The sequence below is a fragment of the Aedes albopictus genome, chromosome 1 (genome assembly GCF_035046485.1).
Source record: "Aedes albopictus strain Foshan chromosome 1, AalbF5, whole genome shotgun sequence".
Classification (NCBI taxonomy): Eukaryota; Metazoa; Arthropoda; class Insecta; order Diptera; family Culicidae; genus Aedes; species Aedes albopictus.
The window spans coordinates 82,797,377-82,822,513 of record NC_085136.1 but is presented as its reverse complement, the minus strand read 5'-3'; the positions used below and the strand labels follow the sequence as shown (position 1 = coordinate 82,822,513).

Sequence of the window (25,137 nt, the reverse complement as noted above, 5' to 3'; positions counted from 1 at the left end):
GTGTAATGTTTGCGAACTTTAACATGCAAGCAGGCATATTTGACAATTATCAATGAAAATTTTCATTTTTCTTACATTAAATGCTATTACTTCACCTAGCTATTTAAATACGTTACCAGTCAAATTTTAAGTAAAACAATTGGTTTTCCTAAGATTGAATCTACCCTTTTTCATATGCTGGAAAGTTTGGGGCGAAACAATCACTTTGAAATTTCACACCCTTGGCGTAGAAGTGCGTGGAATGTGTCTTAGAAACTCATTCCGAAGCTCTAAAAAAATTCCAGGATGTTTATTGTTTCTGCAGGATAAATCCGAAGTAGGGTAAATCGCTAATTGTTGGACAAATTTATGAAGGTATCTCATAAAGAATTTCTGAACATATCTCCTCAGAAATTTCTTAAGGAATCCCTGCAAAAATTTCTGCAGAAAACGTTGTAAGAATTCCTAAAGAAGTCTGTAGATGATATGCTAGAGAAATCCTTGGAAAATTTTAAGGAGAAATTCTGAACTTTTGATTCCTTGACGGAATTGCTAAAAGCATTTCTGAAGAAATCCAAGGATGATTTCCTGAAAGAATTCTCGTACGGAATTTTGAAAGAATTTTTGGAGAAATTTCTAAAGAAACCCATGAAAGGTTTTCTAGAGGAGTTGTTGGAGAAATTTCTTGAAGAAATCCTCTAGCAGTAGATTTGAAATGAAATTCTAGAGCATGTTCTGAAGAAATTCATGGCAGATGGTCCAAATTTTTTTTTTAATTTTATAATCGAAAGAATACTTTCCGAAAGGAATTTTTATATTTTTTTGTAATCCATGGAACAATTCGGAAAGGAATCCAAGGAAAAATTTGCCAGGGCATTCCTGGCAGAATTTTCTAATAAATTTTCTGGGATATTTTCTGAAGGAATCGCTTTGGAAATTTCTGAAGGATTTTTACAACAATGCTTTTAGGATAATTTTTTTTTTGTTTTTTTTTTCTATCTCAAGAACTGGTTACTCAGTGAGCAACTTAGAGTAATCTCGATGACACCACTAATGCGAGTCAGTGTCTGCTTCGCCCAATTACATATTAAAATCAATACATCTCGCAAGCTTGATCTCATCACAGAAAGTATTTCATTTCAAGTAGACACCAATCTAACCGACCCAAAAGCGGTTACCCTCACTTTCTCAGACCAATAATGTCAAACACCATCAAAGCTCCGACTGCGGTGCCAAAGTCAAATAGGAAACGGAAACAAATTGAAAAAAAAAGACGCCAGTCAGGGCCACCTTCCGCTCGCACTGGCACTGCACTGCCACCGCACCGCGCCAACCAAAACCAGGGTCAAGTGTGAGCAACGAAATTAGTTTACTAAGCGCTTTTACGACTTTTGTGGCTCAGGACTATAAACGTCGCGTTCCGTCCCGCTTGCATGTTGGTTGGTGGCCAGACGAGGAACTTGTAATTGGAAACATTACTATCTTATTTGCTATTGGCTCTTTTTTCCTCCAGTCAGTCAGTGCTATGAAGTCCTAAGCTGGGTTTAGCGTTGAATGTGGTTTTGGTGTCGGAACTGAGGCAAGCCAAGTCGCTTGCTTATTCACGATTGTGGGGAATAAAGTGGAGGTTTTTATTTGGAAACTTTATGGAGTTTTCATGGACCTGCGGTGTTGCGACAACCATTGGTGTTGTGGGTGATTGCCTACCGGGAAGGATACTTATTTCAGGTGGTGATAAACGGTAAAAGGAAACCAAATCGATGAATTGAACGGTTGTGCGTGATCAGGTTTATGTTTGGTTTGGGGTGTCAGTAATGGTTTCGTAATATTGACACGTAGAGCAGTAATGCAATAGTTTTGCCTTTCTCGTACACCAGGGCGTATTGAAAGGCTATATGTTCACTCAAAAGACGAATTTTCGATAGAAGGCTAGGAGAGTCGAGTCACATATACCAATCAACTCAATTCGACAAATAGAGATGATATCTGTATGTGTGTATGTGTGTATGTCTGTGCGCAAAAAAAGTTCACTCACTTTTAAGGCACTTCCCTAGTGAGTGACTGGTCCATTTTACGACTTATAGCTCGAATCGAATCGGAATTTTACCGCATTGTTTTCTATTGAAAATTATGTGAATCGGTCAAGGCGTTCTGGAGTTATGACCAATTTAGTGATGCAGACCAGCACCGGTGAACCGGTTATGTATAAAACAGAATTAAATTCTATCAAACGACACATCAAATTGCGCCAAATTGTGTAAACTTTAACATGGTTGGCGAATGTTATGAAGAAATCATCAATGCAAACCACAAAACCACGATGTCGCAAAAAAATTCAAGATAACGACCTAAAATCCAAGATGGCGGCCAACAACTAGAAGAGGCGGTTGTTTTAAAGAGTTTAAGGCTCTAAAACCATGCAATATGGGTATGATTGGTAAAGGGAAGTTGTCAGAAGTCCAAAAAATGGGAATCAAAATTTTCTAGATGCCGGCCCAAAATCCAAAATGGCGGCTCAAAATCAAAGATAGAGGTTATTTTAAGGAGTTTAAACCTCCTCAGCCATGCAAAATGAGTATATTTGGTATAGATAAAATGTCCAGATCCAAGATGGTGGCCCAAAATTCAAGATGGCAGCGGTTGTTAGGAGTTTTGGTTTTAAAACCATATAATATGGGTATATGTGGCATTGAGAAGATGTTCGGAGACCAAAACGGGTGACCCGAATATACAAGATAGCAGCCCAAAACTCAAAATGGCTGTTGTTTTAAGGAGTTTTATCGTTTTAGCGTATAGTGTTCTATTATTTTACGGAAAGTAATTAAATTGGATCTTGCAAATATACAGAAGAGTATAATAATTTACTGTACCAATCGATAAAATCGATAAAAATTCTATTATTGCGCGTGTCGTTTTATATGGCCAAATTTTAGGTATCTGTAATAATAATTTTAAAGAATACGAAAACAGAAGCAAGTTAACCGACAGGATTGCCTGTACCATGAACAGGAATTTTGCCAAACGGATAAAAGTGCGATTAACATGACACTTGAGTATGGTTGAGATGGCTTCTCGAAGGCACGAGAAAGGCACAATCACCGCAAAGTGGATCAATTACGGTTTTTCATAAGTAAATAAGAAATCATTTTGTGATCTACCCATATTGATGAAGCTTCATGTATTTGTCTCCAAAATATTTTGCGTGTAGTTGACTGGGTAATTTTTCTTTTAGTTTTTTGAAACAAAGCTTTTCAATACCTTTATCATTCAAAAAAATATAAAAAATATGGGTACAACTGATTTAACCCTTTGGAGCCGGAGGGCCCAATATGATCCCGGCGATAAAACCGAGCATAACAAAAGTATTCGCGGCCAACGAGGTTGCGGAGGCTGTGGCAAAATTATTCGACTCCAAAGGGCCATTTGTGTCGGGGCTTAAATTTAAATTAAATTTGTCATTTCTTTCCAATACTGAGAAAAGTTTGTTAATTAACTTCCAAGGATCCTGCTAACTAATATTCAACGCTGGATCTCGAGTTAGCTTAAATCACCTCACGCTTTTTATGAAGTTTCAGATTGTCGGCAATAATAATTGAATTTACATGTTAGTATTACAGCGTCTCTAGCTTGGACTTTTTTGTACGAAGGCATTGCCAATAATATCAAACTGAATTAAAAATAAAGGTTCATATGTCGGGAAGTTCTTTACTTACTTTTCTAGGAGCAATGACAAAACTTCCTCCAAAATTTTATTCTAACGATTTTAACTATAATTCATCACAAATTAACATGAAATCTTCAAGGACTAAAATGAACTGTTTTGCTTCAGTAATGAAGCACAAAACGATTTATTTCCTCAAAAATGTGTTAAACAGCACATTTTCTCCCCACATGCTAAGCCATGTGATAAAGTGTGCCACAGAAAGTAAACTATGTGAACTACTTCCTCTACCATCATCCGTGCGGATTGTGATTTGTCCCCAAGACGGTGTGCTCGTGTCCGTTTGCTCTGATTACTTTTCCAAACAGCTCTCGGTCTCAACGGTCTGTGTGTTGGCGTGTTACCGGTACCGAAAGAAAATATCTACAGTTTTCTAAGGAAACATACTTGTCTGGCGGTTGTGCAATCTACGCAATCGCTTAAGTTTCCTGCAACTTCATCTCCACGCATTTGTGCCTTCCGTCGTCGCCTGAATCTACACCGTCCCAGTATGTTTTCTATTTTCGGCATCAACAAACGTGTCATCGTCATCGTTGGTCCAGGGTAACAATCAAAGGGGGGAACGGGTACCCCCGACGACTCGACGGAACTCGAATGATGCTCGATAAAAGCGAAATAGTCTGCCAATCGAGACATTCGGTGGATGGATGGATGAATGGACAGAGGGCCAAGGTAAGGAAGGAAACGCTCGAGGGTCTCGTAACCGATAAGCGACGTACAATGTATCGCAAGAGTGCCAATCATTCGCTTCTTGAGACGACGACGACGACGACGACGACGGACTCTGCCAGTTAGTACGTCACTTTAGTGGTGTACATACATGATACAGAGTAACTATGTTGTTTAAGTATGTATCACATAACCAGTACGCGATCGTTGGTTCCCAACTTTTGGCTTCATTTATATGTGTTTCATCATTGTATGTTTTGCTTTAACTTGTAGGTTTTATCAATTTCTTCTAAGACCTCTCTGAAACCCTTCTTGAGACCTACGAAAACTTCTCAATTTACCTGTGCTCCCTAAAACTACAAAAACTTCACTAAAAATATTTGAAATCTTTCGAATCCCCTCGAAATCCCATAAAAAGCATCGAAGTCTCTCACAGAAACACCCTGTTGCAGCCCTTAAGGACAAGGTATTTGGAGTACATTGCTCAAAATTTCTAGAGCACCGTTTTTTAGAACCGTTAAACGGATTTGGATTAAAATGCATCACGCTATTGACAACCACTGAACAATTAGCGTGATGCATTTTCATCCAAATCCGTTCAACGGTTCTAAAAAACGGTGCTCTAGAAATTTTGAGCAATGTACTCCAAATACCTTGTCCTTAAGCCCATGATAAACTCAACTCTTATGGATCCTCATGGAAACGCCATGAATATGCCTTGAAACCTCTCTGAAACCACCGAGACCTCCGCGAATTTCTCGAGAAACACGAGAGCTCCTCTGGAACTCTTGAAGCACCTTGACATTCCTCGCAACCCATGAAATCCACTGCAATGCATTGTTATGTCTTGAACGGTCTTGAAACCCCTTCGAAACCTTAGACCTCCTAAAGCCTCTCATAAACTCATTTGAAGCCCCTGAAGCTTCCTAAAAAAGCTGAAACGCGTTGTCACCGCTTTAAAACCGATCTGTAGCCTCACAAGCTTTCAGAATCTTCTCTTGAATCCCCGGTAGCCCTCTACAGTACATGGGAGCCCCTTGAAACCCCCTTTAACCCAATGAAATAACTTGGAACCCTTATGAAAACCCCTTAGCACTTCCGTGAACTTTTAAATGCTTCTGAAGATTCTTTGAATTCCCTTAAACCTTTTAAAGCCCCTGAAACTCAGTGGAATTCCCTGACACCAACTGATTTGGTTTGAAACATCGTGAACCCCTACTGAAACCCTATGAAACTCTCTGTAATGCTTGAAACACTTCTGAAATCCCCTGAGATCCGGTGAACTTATCTTAAACCCACGGAAGCCACCCTGAAACCGGTTAAGCCGTTCTGGGTCCCAATGAAAGCTCGTGAAGCCCTCTGAAACCTAGTGAAACTTCCTAGAACCCCATGGACATTCCTGGAACCAACTGAAACGTATTGAAAGTTCTTGAAACCATTTGAAGCCCTTCTGAAAGACTTCCGAAACTCTTTGTGAAGTTTCAGTCACCGTTAAGTTTTATATTTCTTGTTAGTTGATTGAATAATCTACAAACTAGACATATATCTTAGGGAACTCTTCTGAAACTCTTCTAAAACTCTTCAGAAATTCTCCGAAAACTTTTCCTAAACCCTCCTGAAACCTCCTGAAACCTCCTAAAGCTCCTTATGGGAATCCCCGAAACCAACTGAAACGCCTTGAATCCCTTTTGAGAAGCTGATGAAACCCCTCTAAGATCTCCTTAAATTCATTTTAAACTCTGTTGAAGTCCCCTGGAACTTCCTCAAATACTTGAAACGCTTTGTCATCCCTTTAAAACCACCCTGAAGCCATTGGGAACTTCTCCTAAATCACCGGAAACCAACTGAAGTGTACCGGAGCCCTCTGGAACCCCTTGAAACCCCAATGAAATAAAAAAAACACTTATGAAAACTCCCAAAAACAATTTTCAATGAAAAAATTTTCAAATGGTCTATATACAGCCTGTGAGAAGATTTTTGGAGGATTACTGAACAATTTCAAAAGGGTTTCAAAAGGACTTCATAAGGGTTTCACGGAGTTTCAAGACGTTTCGGTCGGTTCCAGGAAGTTCCATTGGAGTCTAGGAGGTTTCAGGATGTTTCAGAATGTTTCAGAGGTTTTCAAAAAGTTTCGAGGCAATTCATGGTGCTTCATTGGGTCTCATGGTGACTTGGGACGTGACTTAAGCCCCGGAATAACTTCTTGGTATCACAGGAGATTTCAGAGGTATGTCAGGGCGTATCAGGGAGTCTCAGAAGGGTTTCAAGATGTTTCGAGATGTTCAGGTGGTGTCAGGGTGTTCCATGGGGTTTTAGGGGCTTGACCAGAATTTGGAGAATATCGAAGGGTAACAGAAACGTTTAAAAGAAGTTGACGTATGTTCTAGGGGGTTTCTTAATGTTGGTTTTAGAGGGGTGACAATGCGGTTCAAGTGATTTAGAAGGCTTAGAACCCCATGAAGGAGTTCAATAGAAACTAACGGAGGTTTTATAGGGTTTTAAGAAGCGCTTCATAAGGATTTTAAAGAGTTTCATTTGGTTTAGGGCATCCCATGGTCATTTATGGTGTTTCAGGAGGTATCAGAGTGTCTCACAGGGCTTCAGGAGAGTTTCAGGAAAGTAATCGAAGATTGTAGAGATGTTACAGAAGAATTTCAGAGCAGTTCCAGAAGGGCTTTGAAAGCGTGTCAAGGTGTTCCAATATGTTTCAGTTGGTTCTAGGAATTTTGAAGGGGTTCTAGGAAGTTTCACGGAGCTTCATGGGGCTTGAAGAGGGTTCAACGCGTTTCATTGGCTCTCACGGTAACTTGGGATGTTTTAGCGTGGCTTCCGGAGGATTAGGATAAGTTCGCGGGATATCAGAGGATTTCAGAGGAATTTCAAGGCATTCCAAAAAGGTTTCAAGATATCCCCAGTCGTTTCAGTTGAATTCAGGGGGTTCCATGTTTCAGGGGCTTTAAGAAATCTTAGGGAAGTTCAAGGGGGTTCAGAATATGACTCACATAGCAACAGCTGTAAAGGCGTGGGTATTGAGAATGACCATGATGAGGGTAACAGGTTTAATCTCTTGGGCTGGAATTCTGTGCTGAGCATGATCCTAGGTAAGATTGTTACAGGATCGTTTCTGGGAGATTCAGAGGTATTTCAAGGAGTTTCAGTAACATTTTAAAGGCTCTAAGGGTATTTTAAGGGGAATTGTGAGAATTTCATGGAGATCCAAGAACCTTCTTCTTCTTCTTTTTTTTTGGCTTGACGTTCCAACTGGAACTTGGCCTGCCTCTCTTCAACTTAGTGGTCTTTGAACATTTCCACAGTTATTAAATGAAGGACTTTCTTTGCCTGCTATTGCTTGAATTTGTATATTGTGAGGCAAGTACAATGATATACTATGCCAAGGGAAGTCGAGAAAAGTTCCCGACTGGAACGGGAATCGAACCCTCAGTTGCCGGATTGGCGATTCAAAGTCTTATCACTATGTTAACTAGAGACCCCTAGCCTCTAAGATCCAAGAAACTCTTAGGGGGTTTCAGAAACGTTTAAGAGGGTTAATAGGTGCCTTGGGAACATTTCGGAGCAGGTGTTGGGCAGTTTAAAGAGGAATTAGGGCATTTCAAGAGAGCGGAAGGTTTTCTAGAGAGTACAAAGGTATTACAAGTTTTATTTATTGTGTTATACGTAAAAACGTAAACTTTTACCCAAGTTTAATGCACATTTATAGTGCTCTGAAGTGATAGAACACTATGAGAAATCAGTGATATCATGTTGATGGCCTACATTTAGGTAGTTTCGGGCAATTAATAACTGGAAGACATGTGTAGAAGCTTCCCTAACAGGGACATCAAAATGTAGACGTCTCACATTAAAATCTGATACAGGATGCCCACTTAGGAAACTCAAGCTATGAAAGCAACTAATGCTGCGAACAAAAGGCAACCTGCCAGAGAAAATACGATTACAGGATTGACTGATGGACCAACAACCTCGTCATCCTGTCATTGGGAATTCTTATCGAAAGGGTAACAGGTTAAAATATCTGTTCAGTGTTGTGTTTGTTCAAGTGTTATTCATTACGCATTTGTGAGGTTTCACTAAAATATGTTATATTATAATATGCGTTTGTAGTGCTTCATTTTTCTTTCGTAATAAAAGGTTTCAGCGACGTTTCAAGATGCTTTAGAGGTTTAAGTAGCGTTTCAAACGGTTTCAGGGGGTCACTATGAAGTTTTTAGAGCATTTTAAGTCGTTTAGGTGGGACGGGCTTCAAAGGGTTTCAGGGCGAATTCAGAAGAGACCTCAGAAGGGTTTTAAAAGTGTTTTAGAGAGTTTCAAAGAAAGCTCAGGACGCTTAAAGGATTCAAGGAAAGTTCCAGCAGCGTTTTGGGAGGTCCAGAGAAGTTTCAAGAGGTTTTAATGAGAGCAATGAGCGTTTTCGGGGGTTCATGGAATTTAAAAGAAGGTTAAGGAGTGTTTTAAGGGGATTCGGGAGTTCTAGGGTGTTTTGGGGGCTTCCATGAGGGTTCCGAGTCCAAATGTCATTTTGCCGAATGCCATTTGACCGAACGTCATTTGGTATCAGGTATCAGAAGGCCGGCTCCAGAGGCACGTTATCCTCCATTTGGGACATTTGTGCCATCGCCATACATATGAGCCTATTTCATCATTTACCTGAGGGAGAATGGGACAAGGGATGGGAATAGGGAGAGGGAAAGGTGATGAAATAGGAAGGGGTGCCCTAGAAGAGGGAATGAACGCATAAGCGCAACGAGAGCTCATAGCTCATACCACAACGGGGTTAATCAGTGCCCTGAAAAGGACACTGTAAAACGCATAAGCGTAAAAAGAGCCTATAGCTCATTGGAGGTAGCTTGCGACGTCATGCGACTTTCAATATGACATAGAAAGGCACGTCATCAAAAGCATCCTCAATATTCAAGAAATCACCCAAGCAAAAACTACGTTTGAGCGAGTGCTTTCTTGAAAACGTATACAACTTGTGTAAAAGAGTCACTGTGGACATCCCAAATTGGGAGACATGTGAGTTCACATGAACAGGCATGTTAGCCAGACGAACATCACAGATGTGATAATCGACAATGCGTTTCGAGCATTTTAGAAAGAACGACGTAACCAGATAAATCTGGAACTTATTCCTTCTTTTAACAACGCACGTACCCTTTCGGGATAAAACTACAGAGTAGTTTCACGCCATGAAAATACCCAATAGAAAACTACAAGAGTTCAAAACATGTTTGAAAAACTCAAATCCCTCTGGAGAAAAATAGGACAAAGCCCCATTTGCTCCAGGAGATTTGAACTAAGCAGAGCTTTTTAGTGCCCACTAAATCGATTCTATAGCTACAATCCTCGGGGTAGAAGCTAAAGATTCGTAGCTATACAAAAGACTGGTTTATCCGAAGATATTTAGAACTTGAACAGGTCCGAATTCCATTCAGGAATACCTCTTGCGGTCCGCACAGACCGCAGAGGACAAGCTTCTTTCAAAGCAGTAGCTATGGTATACCACAATGAAGGGCGTTGTAATAACAAAACCATAATGAAACTCTCTTGGAGTAGCAATGGAAGCGAGTTATCCATAAAATGCGATCGCAACCAATTATTACAGGTACCCTAGCTTGTTGAGCAGGGACGCCTGAATACGCAAAGTTTGCGAAGGAACACTCCAAAGTGCAAAAAGATCAAATAGAGGGTCCTCATCTGACACAGGCCAATCAGTCAACTCATGACAAGTTCTGCTCATGCAGAGTTGGGTTAGGTGCAATTCTATGTTAAGTTAACCATGAACCGTACTACCTAAGTATTCCATCAATCTGAAGCATCACAAATCAATGTTTGAGCTACTTCAGATGCCAAATATCAGCGAAAAGATGCTGAAAACAAGAGCTTGCTTGAAGGCATCCACAAGGAAAGGTTGAAACATACTGTTAACGTTATTCTAAAATATAGCATGCTCGAGGCACGACAGTTCATCTATAATGAAAAAGCAAAGCTGGGTTCACAAGGTAACCTATATGTACAGAAGTTAGCCTACGAAAATGAACTTTTTGAAGTAGATCCACTTGGGCTACATACGCTTTTTACGCTGAAAATTGATCTGAGGTTTCCTTGCCGTAGCCACTACCCAAACTAGACAGGATTACACTCTTCACAGTTTAATGCACATTTATAGTGCTCTGAAGTGATAGAACACTATGAGAAATCAGTGATATCATGTTGATGGCCTACATTTAGGTAGTTTCGGGCAATTAATAACTGGAAGACATGTGTAGAAGCTTCCCTAACAGGGACATCAAAATGTAGACGTCTCACATTAAAATCTGATACAGGATGCCCACTTAGGAAACTCAAGCTATGAAAGCAACTAATGCTGCGAACAAAAGGCAACCTGCCAGAGAAAATACGATTACAGGATTGACTGATGGACCAACAACCTCGTCATCCTGTCATTGGGAATTCTTATCGAAAGGGTAACAGGTTAAAATATCTGTTCAGTGTTGTGTTTGTTCAAGTGTTATTCATTACGCATTTGTGAGGTTTCACTAAAATATGTTATATTATAATATGCGTTTGTAGTGCTTCATTTTTCTTTCGTAATAAAAGGTTTCAGCGACGTTTCAAGATGCTTTAGAGGTTTAAGTAGCGTTTCAAACGGTTTCAGGGGGTCACTATGAAGTTTTTAGAGCATTTTAAGTCGTTTAGGTGGGACGGGCTTCAAAGGGTTTCAGGGCGAATTCAGAAGAGACCTCAGAAGGGTTTTAAAAGTGTTTTAGAGAGTTTCAAAGAAAGCTCAGGACGCTTAAAGGATTCAAGGAAAGTTCCAGCAGCGTTTTGGGAGGTCCAGAGAAGTTTCAAGAGGTCATCCTGTCATTGGGAATTCTTATCGAAAGGGTAACAGGTTAAAATATCTGTTCAGTGTTGTGTTTGTTCAAGTGTTATTCATTACGCATTTGTGAGGTTTCACTAAAATATGTTATATTATAATATGCGTTTGTAGTGCTTCATTTTTCTTTCGTAATAAAAGGTTTCAGCGACGTTTCAAGATGCTTTAGAGGTTTAAGTAGCGTTTCAAACGGTTTCAGGGGGTCACTATGAAGTTTTTAGAGCATTTTAAGTCGTTTAGGTGGGACGGGCTTCAAAGGGTTTCAGGGCGAATTCAGAAGAGACCTCAGAAGGGTTTTAAAAGTGTTTTAGAGAGTTTCAAAGAAAGCTCAGGACGCTTAAAGGATTCAAGGAAAGTTCCAGCAGCGTTTTGGGAGGTCCAGAGAAGTTTCAAGAGGTTTTAATGAGAGCAATGAGCGTTTTCGGGGGTTCATGGAATTTAAAAGAAGGTTAAGGAGTGTTTTAAGGGGATTCGGGAGTTCTAGGGTGTTTTGGGGGCTTCCATGAGGGTTCCGAGTCCAAATGTCATTTTGCCGAATGCCATTTGACCGAACGTCATTTGACCGAAAGGGTCATTTGGCTGAATGCCGTTTGGCCGAAAAATGAAAAATGATCTGAAGTGGCCTTGCCCCTTTTCCCCACATCAGTGTAACTCGAAACAGCCTATGACTCAAAGAAGGAACAATCTATGACAAAATTTTGCCAGTTCAACGCCACTTAATCCTTGAATGGCTTAACTAGAAAGAATAGAATATGTATGATTAAAAGAAGGAAATATTTCTGATGATCATATTAGCAGTTGGAATGTCAAACACTTACTCTGAATTTTTTTGATCATAGTTTGGCCAAATGGAATTCGTTCAAACGACCCATTCAGCCAGATGTTATTCGGCCAAATGGCGTTCGTCCAAATGGCGTTCGGCCAAACGGCGTTCGGACAAATGGCGTTCAGCCAAATGGCGTTCGGCCAAATGAGATTCTGCCAAATGGCCGGACACCTTCCATGAGAGTGTCGAAAGAGTTATAGGGCCTGTCCATTAACTACGTAGACTCTTTTGAAGGGAGAAGGAGTCTGGTAAATGTTCATCTTCATCTTCTTCTTCTGTATGGCTCGACGTTCTCACTGGAACTTGACCTGCTTCTCTCCAACGTAGTGTTCTTTGAGCATCTCCACAGTTATTAATTGGAGGGCTTTCTTTGCCAGCCATTGCATGAATTTGTATATTGTGAGGCAAGCACAATGATACACTATGCCCAGGGAATCGAGAAAATTTTCCCAACCGGAACGAGAAACGAACCCACCGTCTCCGGGTTGGCAATCCATAGCCTGAACCACTAGAATAACTGGAGACCCCAGTCTGGTAAATGTCTATATACAAATTTCGAAAATTTTGTTTGAACAAAAGTCTGCTAGAGGGAAAATGGGGTCTTAGATTACCAAAAATGAGTACGTAGTTTATGGACAGCGCCCAGTGAATTTCAGAAGATTTCTGGGGTGTTTCTAAGTGTTTAGTGGGGTATCAAGGACGCTTCGGAGGGTTTCGAAGGGAGAGCTTTCAAGGGCAGAAATCCATCGAAACACTTCTAAACCCGCCTAGAAACGCCCTCAAAATCTATTGATCCCCTTTGAAAGTTATCTTAGAACTTCGGTAAAACAAACGAAACAAAACATTTAATAAACTTGAAGATTTTGGAACGCCTGAACTCTTCCGAAAACAAAGTGGAAAATATTATTCACTTCCAATGAGGCAGATGGGCGACGCAGCTCGTTAGAGCTTGACACGTCAATACCCTTCCGAGCAGGACTCGGCAACGTCTGGTAAACAGACAACCAGCGACCCGTTGTGTTTAGACTCGCTGCGCGACGAACTTGGTAAATTAATTTAATTATTCACGGCTGGAAACATTTTCGCAAACAGTTTGACGTCGCCTTCGTCGGATGGAGGGATTACATTTCACCGATAGCGCACACACACAAACAGAAGCAAACATCCAAAAAGCCGGTTCAAAGTCAGTCCTTGGGAGGGTCATCGGTGGGGGTTGTTTCAATTGTACGACATTTTTGGATAAACAACGCAACTTGAAATGCTCGAAATGTTTTCCACGATGAGGACGATGAAAAAGGGTTGCTAAGCAGAGGCGGGTGGAATGGGGTTTGTATTTCTACCTATAAATGTGTACTTGATAGAGTCCGTACTCCCGAAGTCGCCGTCGTCGTCATTTTCAGCCAGTGCAAATGGGAAAGTTCCCATTCATGACGTAACGCAGTAGTAGTGGGGAAGCTGAAGTGTATAGAGAGGAAAAACTTTCCAGAAGAACCATTTTACTAAATAGAAAGACACAGACTGAGCAAAAAGTTCGACGTATAGGGGGTTTTTGAAGCGAAAGTTTTAATTGAGCGGCTGCAGCTGGGAGACTGTCTGGGCGGTCTTGAGCGTAGAAGGGGATTGTGTGTTCTCATTACTTGTGTTCGGAGTAGTTTGCCGTTCGATTTGATCGAACTGCACTTAGAAATCTTGAAATTTGTTATTTCCTAATGGATGTGTTGGGTACAACTGAAGAAAACTTATAAGATTCATATTCAAAAGCTGTCAACCTAATGAAAAAGCAAGTTCATGTCTTGTACTGATTGATTTACAAAACTACTTTGATATCACAGAGAATCTAACCTAACTTGATTCGAACATTTTCTTTATGCTTCTGGTATTCTTTCTTTTCCTATTCTTCTTGTTTTCCTGGTTATTCTGACTTTCCTGTTTCTAAGTACAAACTCTCCTGATTCTGTTGCTTCATCCTGAGCTTCATCAATCTTCTGGTTCTCCTAGTTCTCTTTGCTATTCTAACTCTTCTGGTTGTCGTGGTTCCTAAGACTCCACTTCTTCTCATTTAACGTCTTGATTTCCTGGTTATCTTGGTTGTCTAGGTTCTCTTATATTTAACTTATTTTCTTTTTTTTTTATTCTTGTGGTTCTATGGGCTTAGGTAACCGAGCCATAGTACTTCTGTTATTTTTTACTTGTACATTTACATTTATTGGTTTTACTAGTTTTTCTGATCCCCATAAAAATAAAAATCTTCAAATTTTCCCTGTCTTAGTGGCTCTTGCTATACTGGTTCTCTTGATTTTTCTAGTTATCATGGTTTCCGTTATTCTCCTAGTTTTTCTTTTTTCACTTTTCTTGAGTTTTGGTTCTCCTGGTCTCCAGATTCTCCTGATCAACTCTCTGGATGCTCTCAAACAGGCTTGTAAACATTCGACACTTTCGTTGTCTGTCGAGTAATGTTTCGTTGCTGCGGTCGGGTGTCAGCTTGCTTTGTTTCATTCGAGCGTGACCGCTACCTCTTACACACAACACGAGCGGCAGAACGAAGATCAATAAACAAAAAAGTGGATCAAATCAACGTCGTCTGACACGATGACATTTGTCTAATTCCAGCTCTTTGCAAGATTTCAGCCAAAAGATTGATATAATACTAGTTTATTCGTGTGTGATAAATCGATTATGACACATACATTTATCCAAAACAGCTCTCTTTATGGGAAAGACAGGAATAATAAAAACCGAACCATCTTCCGAAGACGCAATCCTGGTCAAGCGCATTCATTCGACATTTTTGTTCCGTACAGTAGTTTGATCGCTTGTGTTGCGAATGTAGGAGTCAAAGGCAGCCGAATATCGACGAAAAGGTGTCAAAGACTGTGATCGCTAACAAGACTGCTCTCAAAAGATCAATTTCTTTTAGTTTTCCTTATTAGGATAGACTTGTAACTCTGATTTTAATGGATGTCCTATTATTTTGGACCTTGAGTCTTTTTGCTCTCTAGTTTTCCAGCAGGCCCTCGTTTTCCTTCGCCTCCTGGTTACTTGAGTCCTGGTTCTCCTTTTCTTCCGGTATTCCAATATTTTTCTTGCCTTCTTTCTCCAAGTTGTTCTACTCCTTCTGGATTTCTTAGTGATTCTAATTCACTTAGTTCTTCAAGTTTTTGTTTGTTTCACCTGGTTCTGGATGGTTCTCCTGATTATTTTGGTTCTCCATTTCTTTCTGGTTTTTCAGCTATAATTGTTCCCCTGGTTCTGTTAGTTCTCCTGATTGTGCAGGATCTCCTAATTCTCCTGGTAATCCAGGTTTTCCAGTTCTCCGGTTCTTCTGTCTCTCTTAGTTCTCTAAGTTCTTAAGGTTCTGCTTCTTCTTCTTCTTCTGGTTATTGTGAGGTTGTGGTTATACTGGGTCTCTAGATTTTTTGCTGTACTCTGGTTATCATTGTTCTCTTGATTTTTCTGATTCTTCTATTTCTAGTTCTGCTCTGCTAGACCTTCGGTTCGTTTGGTTCACCTAGTTCTTAAGGTTCTCCTTGTTCTCTGGTTCTGTTAGTTCTCCTTGCACTACTGGTCCATCGTTTCTCCTGGGCATTCTGGTTCTCACGATTTTTGTGCTTCTCCTGGCTCTTCTATTTCTTAAAGTTCTTCGAAAGTATCTGGTTCTTCCGGCACTTTTTGTTCTCCTGGTTCTATTAGTTCTCCTAGTCATATCGGCTCCTTTGACTCTCCTGTTTTCTGTTTTTTTTTATTCTTCTATTTCTTCAGGTTCTCCTAGTTTTTAAGGTTCTCCTTGTTCTCCTGGTTATGCTAGTTCTCCTGTCTTGGTGATTCCCCTGTTTCGGCCAGGGTGTCTTGCCCCACGTTGTGTAATTTTAATTGCCCCGGGCGGCGGAGAAGAAACACTGACTCGACTACGATGGACTACAAATTATTCCCACCACTGAGAGCCAGTGCTCCTACTCAGTGGTGATATGACGATACACACTAACATACAGAGTTGTTTCGTCCAGTGGTGGACTAGGTCCCACGTTGTGTACTTTTATGCCCCGGGGACAAGACGAAGACGAACTACTTTCTACTGCTTCACGTTTTATTGCGCACCACAGAGAGTCAGTGCTCCTGCTCTGTGTTGGTACGATTCTTACAACTCATGATTCTCTAAGTTTTAGCAGTCCTCCTATTTCACTGGATCTTTTGATTTGTCTGGTCATTCTGGTTCCCATGGTTTTTCAGGATCTTCTCCATTTCTTCTGGTGAAATAACACCTTGATCTTTTGTTCCTGTTTATCCTTGTTCTCATGGTTATCCTAGTTATTCAGGTTCTACCATTTCTCTTGGTTATTCGGAGTCTTTTGATTCTTCTGGACCACCTTTTCCTCAGGAGCTTCTTGTTCTCTTGGTTTCTGTGGTTCTGCTAGTTTTGGGAACCACTAGTTGGGTTCAGGTAGTCCTAGTTATCTTGAGTCCCGTTTCACGAGTTTTTTTTTATTATTTTTGCTAAGTTTCTGCTCTCTTGGATCTCCTAACTCTTCTGTATTATAGGGCCCTACAGATTCTTCTGGTTCTCTTAGGTCCTGCTTCTTATGGTTAACGTAGGTCGTCTAGTTCTGCTGGTACTACTTGTTCTTAGTATTCTTCTGAATATTCTAGTTTTCTCAGTTCTTCTGGTCCCTCTAGGTTTCATGATTCTCCAGTTCACTTGGATCGCCTTGTCCGTTTTGTTTATCTACTATTCTTGGGTTTCTTGTATTTCAGGTTCTCCTAGCTCATGATTTTATCCTGGTGCCCCTGGTTATTGAGGATCTGCTGACTTTTTAGTTTTCATGTTTTTCTTCCATTCTGTTTCTTCTTATTTTTTTTTCTTCTTCTAGATTTTCCAGTTCTTCTTATTTAGGCAGTTTTTTTCTAGTTGTTCTGGTTTTCCAAGCTCTTTTATTTTCTCTTGTATTCCTGACACTTACAGCTACTTTGTTAACCTGGTTCTTTTGGTTCTCCTGGTTCTCTGGTTATTTTAGTTGTTACATCCCGAGCAGGAATTAATAACTGACACATAACTGGAGCATACCAAAGTCAGGTGTCGTACCAAAACCAGGTATTGGTCGGTTGTCCAGGTATTGAAAATAACTTATTTTGGTATTTTGTAGGTATTGATAGAATACCTCAACGAGTTATTATTTTGGTTTTGAGGACTGATTGAGGTATTATTCAATAATGGAAAAATCACTATTTGTATGGAAAAATCGCCGATTATTATTTAGGTATTACCATACCTGAAGTCATTATTCGCGTGTTATGCACAGGAAACATATCAGTTATTATTTTAGGTATTTTACCTCTTATGCAGGGCTACTTAATACCTCATTCAGGTTGTAGGTATTCGGTTTTCCATACCTGAGTTAGTTATTCTTCAGCTATTTTCTCCTGCTCGGGATGTCTACTATTTTCTCTGATTCTCTACAGTTTCCTGATGGTCCTAAAGCTTCTAATACGTGTAGTTCTGCATGTAATTCTTCTTCGCATGGCTAATTTTGTACTTCTATCTTTCCTGGTTCTAATGAATCTCTTAACTATCCTGGTTCTCCATCGGTTCGGGTACATGTTCTCGTGGTACTCCTAGTTCCCACGCTAGTTCTTCGATTCTCCTTATTCTCCTAGCTGTCCTTGTACTTCAGGTTCTCCTGGACCTTTTGGTTATTCCGGCTCTTTCTCTTGCTCTCCAAGGTCCAAGATTCTTGGAAACCAGTTCCTTGTTTTCCTGGTTCTTATGAGTACAGGTTTCCTGGTGCATTGACTATTCTCATGTTACTTCTAAATTATGTCCTGTTGGTTTTCTAGGCTCACCTGGTTTACATGGATCTTCTGATTCTTCTGATGATCCTGATTCTGCTGGTTCTCTAGGTTCCCCTGGTGCTCCTTGTTCTTTGCGCTATTCTGGTTATCTTGGGCTACCTAGCTCTCTAGTTTTCCTAGTTTCCTTAAGTCTCATGATTCTACAAGTTCACCTGGTTCTACTTGTTATTTTTTTTAACTCTCCTAGTTCCTCTTGTTTCCCTAGCTCTCATTGTTCTCCTTTTTCCGGTTTCTTTCATGGCTCTGGTTTACACAGTTTTTCCTTTTCTTTTGGTACTGCTGGTTCTCCTTCTTCTGGTTCCTAAGGTTCTCCATGTTCTCCTGGTTCTGTCAGTTCCAGTGCTGTCATGGTAAAATCAAAGCTGGTTACTCAAGGTTTCCAAATTATAGCGACCCCTATACTGGTACACCTACAAGAAAATGACTTTACTATTGCGCCTTATTAAGAATTATTCCGGGAAAACTGTTCCATGCATTCTTATTTCACGATTTTTTTCTTGTAAATATCGCAAAAGGGACATTCTTGCTGGAATTCCTTTTATGAGTTTCGCGAGAATTCTTCTTCAATATACAAGAAAACTCTCGAGGATTACTTCCAGAGAAACCACCAGAAATTCCATTGGGGATTCCTTGATAAATCCTCAAGGAATTCCCAAAGGAATTTCGAAATTAATCTGAAATGTTTACAGAAACAAGATTCTCGCAGGATTTCTTAAAATATATCTTAGTTTTTCTTCAAAATGCATCCATTTCTATGATTATCATTAAGAATTTCTTAAATTTCTTCACAAGCTATTCTTTCAGAAATTTCCACGGAAATTTTCTTTTGCACTTCTTCAGGAGTCTCTCAAAAAAATCTTAAAAATTTTGACTAGTTTTAAAATTATTTTTTTTAGAATTTTTTGAAACGGGTTTCCACAGAAATTTCTTCCGAAATTCTTCTTGGGACTCGATGACGGATTCTATAGGAAATTTATTAAATAATTGCTGCATTAGTACATGCTTGTCTTCTTTCTGGTATTTATTCAAACATTTCTGAAGGAATTCCTCCAGAAATATTTCCAGGATTTTATTGCGAGATTTTTTTTGAGATTTTTCCCATATTTCTCAAAAAGTTCTGCAAGAATTCCTCCACACGTTTCTTAAAAAAGATGCAGTTCTAGGAAAAAAATGCACAGATTCGGAGATTCTTTCAAAGTTTTCTCTAGGGGTCTCCTTTAGAAATTCAAAATTTTATTCCAGAGACTTTTTTTAGACATTATTGCTTAAAATTGTTCAGAGTTTTTCTCGGGCATGTATTTGGGAGTTCATCTAGCAAATTCTCAATAGATTCTTTGAAAGTTCCTCCAAGGGCTACTCCAATATTAAGTTTACCTCCAGGCATTGCTTTGGATTTATTCAGACCTTCCTTCTGGAATTCTCTTAGATTTTTTTTTTCAAAGATTCTCTCAACAATTCCAGCAGAAATTTCTCCGAAATCTATCCCTTGGAATTTTTCATGATTTTTTTTCAAGAAATTTCTCTTTGTTCTTCAGTTCTTCCAGGTATTATTTCAAAGATTTCTTTATTCTCAATCATTCTTTATTATGTGTATCTTTAATGAAGTTCTCCATTTTTTTAAGTTTCTGCAGGATTTTCTACAGAAATGTCTCCAGTAAGTAGTGTAGGGATTTTGTGTGCAAATCCCTTCAGAAATTGTATAATAAATTCAAACAGAGGTATTACCTGGAGTTTTTCCAAGGATTCCATCAAGAAATTTTTCAAAGGTATCTTTAGTAGCTTTTTTAAGAGATTTCTTGAGTCAACCATCCAGCGATTTTTTAGAAATTTGTGGTGACATAAATTTCGAGTCACCCTATCTTTTGAGACACCCTAGTTCTGGACTGTCATTCGCGAAGCCATCAGTAGTGTAGAACCTCGTGGAGCAATAAACAACATTTTGTAGTTAAGTTCAATTCGTCGCGTTCTCATTTTTATTCGTTCGAATTGTCCCACAAATTCTTTCATAGATTATTTCAAGAATTCTTTAGTAATTTGGTGGAATTTTTAAAAGAGCTTCTGAAAATCCCTTGGGAAATGTCCGAACTAATTGTGCAGGGCAGGGATGGGAACACTCACTTGCAAAGAGTTACATTCACTTGCTATTTTCTCAGCTCAGAAGCGTCCTATCAAGAAACGATGTATGGACGACTTTTGCCTTTTGGTTTTGTCTAAAAGTTTGCCGAATAGAGTATGGATCGCACATGAATACCAAAGTCGTGACAGAGCTGTGAAAGCGACTCTCCACGAGGTGAGTGTAATTTACATTCACCTTGTGGAGAGTTGCCTTCGCAGCTTCCTCACGACTTTGGTATGCGTGTGCGACCCATACTCTATTTGGCAAACTTTTAGACAAAACCAAAAGGCAAAAGTCGTCCATACATCGTTTCTTGATAGGACGCTTATGAGCTGAGAAAATAGCAAGTGAATGTAGCTCTTTGCAAGTGAGTGTTCCCATCCTTGGTGCAGGGTTTTCTCAAGACTTCCCAGGAGATATTTCTGATGGAACCGCTAGAATAGTTTCTAAAAAGCACCGAACGATTTTTTCAAACAATACTTGTAGAAACTTTGGGAAGCTCCTACAGAGAAGTTAAGATGAAATCGCTTGCAAAACTTTCTAAAGAAATCTCTAAAATTCTTAGAATTCTCTTGAGATAAAAATATCTCCACAATGGAAGTTCAGAAGGTATCCCAGCAGGAATATCTGAAAGAAACCCTGAGAAGTTCTGTGATCAGGAAGTGTCAGCTTGAACGTATCATTCCATGCACGTATGAGTACACTTCATCGAAACTCCACATTTGGGTGCTTGTATTTTTGGTAGTGAAGAAATCTTCGGTAAAATCCTTTTAGAAATCATAGGAAGTACTTTTGAATCTCTGGAGAAATATCCGTAAAAATCCCCGGGAAACTCTTGAAGGAATCCAAAGAGGAATGTCTTTAAAACTTCCTGGAGAAACTTCTCGGTTAATTCTTGGCTAAATTTCTAGAAAAATAAGGAATTTATAGGAAATTTTCTAGAGAAATCCTTTAACAAAATTCTTGGAAGATCTTCTTAAAGCACTCTTGCAGAAATCTATTTTAAAAATCCGTGGAGAAATTATTGGAGTTACTCTTACAGGAAATGCTGGATAGATTTTTGGGGTAGTACATCGAGAAATATTTGACGGAAATTTTGAAGGAATCTCTATTTAAACGTCTGCAGGAATCTCTAGAAGAATTCCTGTCTGAATCACTGAAGGAAATAAAACCAAAATATTTCTGGAGGAATTTCTGCAGGGTTTTTGCAGGAATCTCTTTAGAAGTTTCTGGACACATTCTTGTGAGAAATTTAAATGGAATCTCCAGAACAATTTCTGAACAAATCTGTTGGAATTTCGGAAGGATCATCTGGAAAATTTTCTAAAGAAACAGATTGAAATAATTTCTGATCGCTGCAGAAAACTCTGAAGGAATCCGATGATTTTTTAAGCAAATCCTCCTCTTCACAGTGGAATTTAAGAAGGAACCCATATAAATCTACCTAAAAAAATTATGAAGGAAGCTTTGGAGGGATTTCTTAAAGAATTTCTGAAAATATTTCTAAAAAACATAGCCAGGGGTGTTTGGAAGAAATCCATAGAAGTTTTTCATGGACTTAGAATCCTTGGACAAATTTATGGAGGAATCTCATGAGCAATTTTTACCACTGGTCAGTTCCACTGGTTTTTCTGGATCTTTTAATTTATCTGATCATCCTGATTCCCAGGTTCTCATTTTTATTCTGGTACCTTTATTTCTCCTAGTACTTTTAGTCACCAATTTTTCTGGTGAACTAATACCTGGTTCTTGAGTTCCTTTTCACGTGTTTTTTTCTCCTGTTCTTCTGGTTCCTAAAGTTTTCCTTGTTCTCCTAGTTCTGTCAGTTCTACTCTTTTTTCTGGATCTTTTGGTTTTCCTGATCATCCTGATTCCCAGGTTCGAATGTTTATTCTGGCACCTTTATTTCTCCTAGCTCTTTTCATCTTCGAGAAGTTAGAAGACTAATGGTGAACTAATACCTTGTTCTAATGAATCTCTTGGTTCTCTTGGCCAACCTGGTTTAGATGGATCTCCTAGTTCACCTGGTTATGCTATTTCTCCTCTTCTTTCTGACTCTTTTGGTTCTTCTGGATTCCTAGCTGTAGTTCACAAAATGCTTCGGGTTCTCTTGGATCTTCTGGTTTTCCTAGTTTTCCTGGTTTTCCGAGTAATACAAACAAGGTCCTCCAAATGAGGAAACGGATGTCAGGAGAACTGTAAACCCGGGTGTTTGAAATGGGACCAAAGAAGATTCGCCAAAAATTTCAGGGGAGTAAAAGAGGAGGGAGTTCAGTAGATGGGAGGCGTTTTAAGGGGATTTAGGAGAGTTTCAAGTGGTTTCTGAGGGTTCATAAGCGATTCATGGGCATTCAAACAGTTGGTTTCACGGGATTGCAGAGACGTTTCAACAAATTTCAGAGTGCTCTGAAATTTTCTGAAGTACCTGAAGAGCCCCAGGAGTGTCTGAAAACCCTATGTTTCCCAGGTTCCAAGGGATTTTGAAGTAGTCTCTGGAGCGTAACAGGGTTTTACGGGGGTTTCAAGGGGCGCTGTAGGGCGTTCTTGAAGGGTTTCAGAAGCGGTACAGGTAGTTCTCGTTCGCATTGTCGGGGGCTTTGGAATTTTTTAGCAGGTTTCAGTAAAATTCTAGGAACATTTCTGGGGGTTTTGAAGGGTTTCAGCGGCGTAACTGGGTATTTCAGGGGATTTCTGAGCACTCTTATCGAATTCGAAGGTGTTACAGGGGGCGTTTTCTGGGGTTATTTCAGTAGGTTTCAAAGAGTACAAGAGCGTCACAGAGCGTTTTGAGAAGGTTTAGGGAGTTTTCGGATGCATTTCAGAGGAGTTTCAGAATATTTTCAAAGAGTTTCAGGTGCGTTATAGGGGGATTCAGGAGCGGTTTTGAAAGTTTCGAAGGGTTTCAGGGGCGATATAAGGAGTTTTCAAAAGCTTTTCGGGGTTTTTAAGAGAATGTTCAGCGGATTTCAGAGGTATTGCTGATGGCTTCATGAGTTTTCAGAGGGTTTCAAAGACGCTGTAGGATATTTGAGCCTTCCTGAACAAGGAGTGGACACCCTGGAAAGACACTTGAAAAAAACTGAAAACCCTGGAATAATCAGGCAATTTTATTAAAATCTTAAAATTCTCAAGGAGTCAACCAGGGAGTCCGGGTTCTGCTTTTCTCGTTCATCTAAGCGAACTGAAAGGCTATATGTTCACTCAAAAACCATTTTTAGTTAGAAGGCTCGGACGGTCAAGTCACATATAGCTTTTTGTGACCTTCAGCATGGTTGAAGAATTTTGTGTGGCAATCAACACTGGAGACCGGGATTTCAAAATGGCGGCTCCAAATTCAGGATGGCGTCTGTTTAATGAAGTTTTAGGCTCTAAAACCATGCAGTATGGGTATTTTTGGTACGGGGAAGATGTCCGGAGTCCAAAAATGGCAACCAGAATATCCAAGATAGCGGTCTAAAATCCAATATGGCGGCTCAAAATTCAAGATGGCGACTGTTTAATGGAATTTTAGGCCCTAAAACCGTACAATATGGGTGTGTTTGGTATAGGGAAGATGTCTGGAGTGCAAAAATGTAACTAAAATATCTAAGATGGCGATCTCAAATCCAATATGGCGGCTCACAATTCAAGATGGCGGCTGCTTAATGGAACTTTAGGCCCTAAAACCATGCAATATGGGTATCCCGTACCAAAGGAAAGATGCCCGGAGTCTAAAAATGGCTACCAGAATATCCAACATGGTGGTCTAAAATCCAAGATGGCGGCTCCAAATCAGAATGACGGCTCCAAATGCAATATGGCGGCTCCAAATTCAAAATGGCGTCTGTTTAATGGAGTTTTAGGCTCTAAAATCATGCAATATTTGTATTTTTGGTATAGAGAAGATGTCCGGAGTCCAAAAATTATGACCAGAATATCCAAGATGGTGGTATAAAATCCAAAATGGCGGCTCACAATTTAAGATGGCGGCTGTTTAATGAGAAAGATGTCCGGAGTCCAAAAATGGCGACCAGAATATCCAAGACGGTGGTCTAAAATCCAAAATGGCGGCTCCATCTTCAGAATGGCGTCTCCAAATTCAAGATGGCGTCAGTTTAATGGAGTTTTAGGCTCTGAAACCAGGCAACATGGGTATATTTGGTATGAAGAAGATGTCCGGTGTCGAAAAATGACAACCAGAATATCCAAGATGGCGGCCTAAAATCCAAGATAGTGGCTCCAAGTTCAAGATGGCGGCTATTAAATCGAGTTTGGCAACCAGAATATCCAAGATGGTGGTCTAAATTCCAAGATGGCAGTCTGAAATTCAAGATGGCGGCTATTTAACGAAGATTGAGGCCCAAAAATCATAAAATATAGATATGATATGATATCTGGTGCCATGAAATGGATTTTTGTTAAACGTATGGAAGTGCGATGTTCATCAACATGTCTCTTGAGTTTTGTTGAAATGGGTTTTCTAAGGCACGAGAAATGCGACATCACCGCTAGGTTAATTTAATCAGGGTTCTTTTTGGTTCATCCGATTTGACGGTTCTCTCTGTGGTATTGGTTTACTTGATTTCCCTAGTTTACATGGTTCTCTTGATTCTTCTAATGCTCTTGTTTCTGCTTGATCTCCAGGTTCTTCTACTTCTAGTTCTCACGGTTTTTTATTTTTTTTTATTCTTAATCACTTAACCTAATTTACAGCTCTTTTGTCCACTAGGGTACTACGTGAGCGATTCCAATTGGACGCTGCACTTCCACTTTGTACAGCGCCTACATGTATTCTATCCTAATTTATCTATATCGAACTGGTGCCTTGTGATGCTTCAACTTTTCTACCCTGTCCATGGTAGAATGATGAGCACGACGATGCTGATGTGCGGTTGCTGTTCCTTTTCCAGTCCGATTGGGGGTCCATTATGAGTTGCGTTCGCCGATATCCAAATTCCGGGTCCGTTAGAGCTATATGCTCCGAAGAGGGTCAGGTGCCAGCTGCTCTCGGGGGGAAGAGCAACTGACGAAAAATTGCAAGTGCCGGGGCTGGGTTCGAACCCATGACCATCCGCTTATGAAGCGAACGTGTAGACCACTGCGTC

At 39.9% G+C, this 25,137-nt stretch overlaps 1 protein-coding gene across 9 annotated transcripts in view; it reads left to right on the top strand.

The window, feature by feature from the left end:
• Window positions 1-25,137, top strand: part of LOC115263576 (bromodomain-containing protein DDB_G0270170) — a 446,118-nt gene that overhangs the window by 191,392 nt on the left and 229,589 nt on the right. The window lies entirely within an intron of this gene.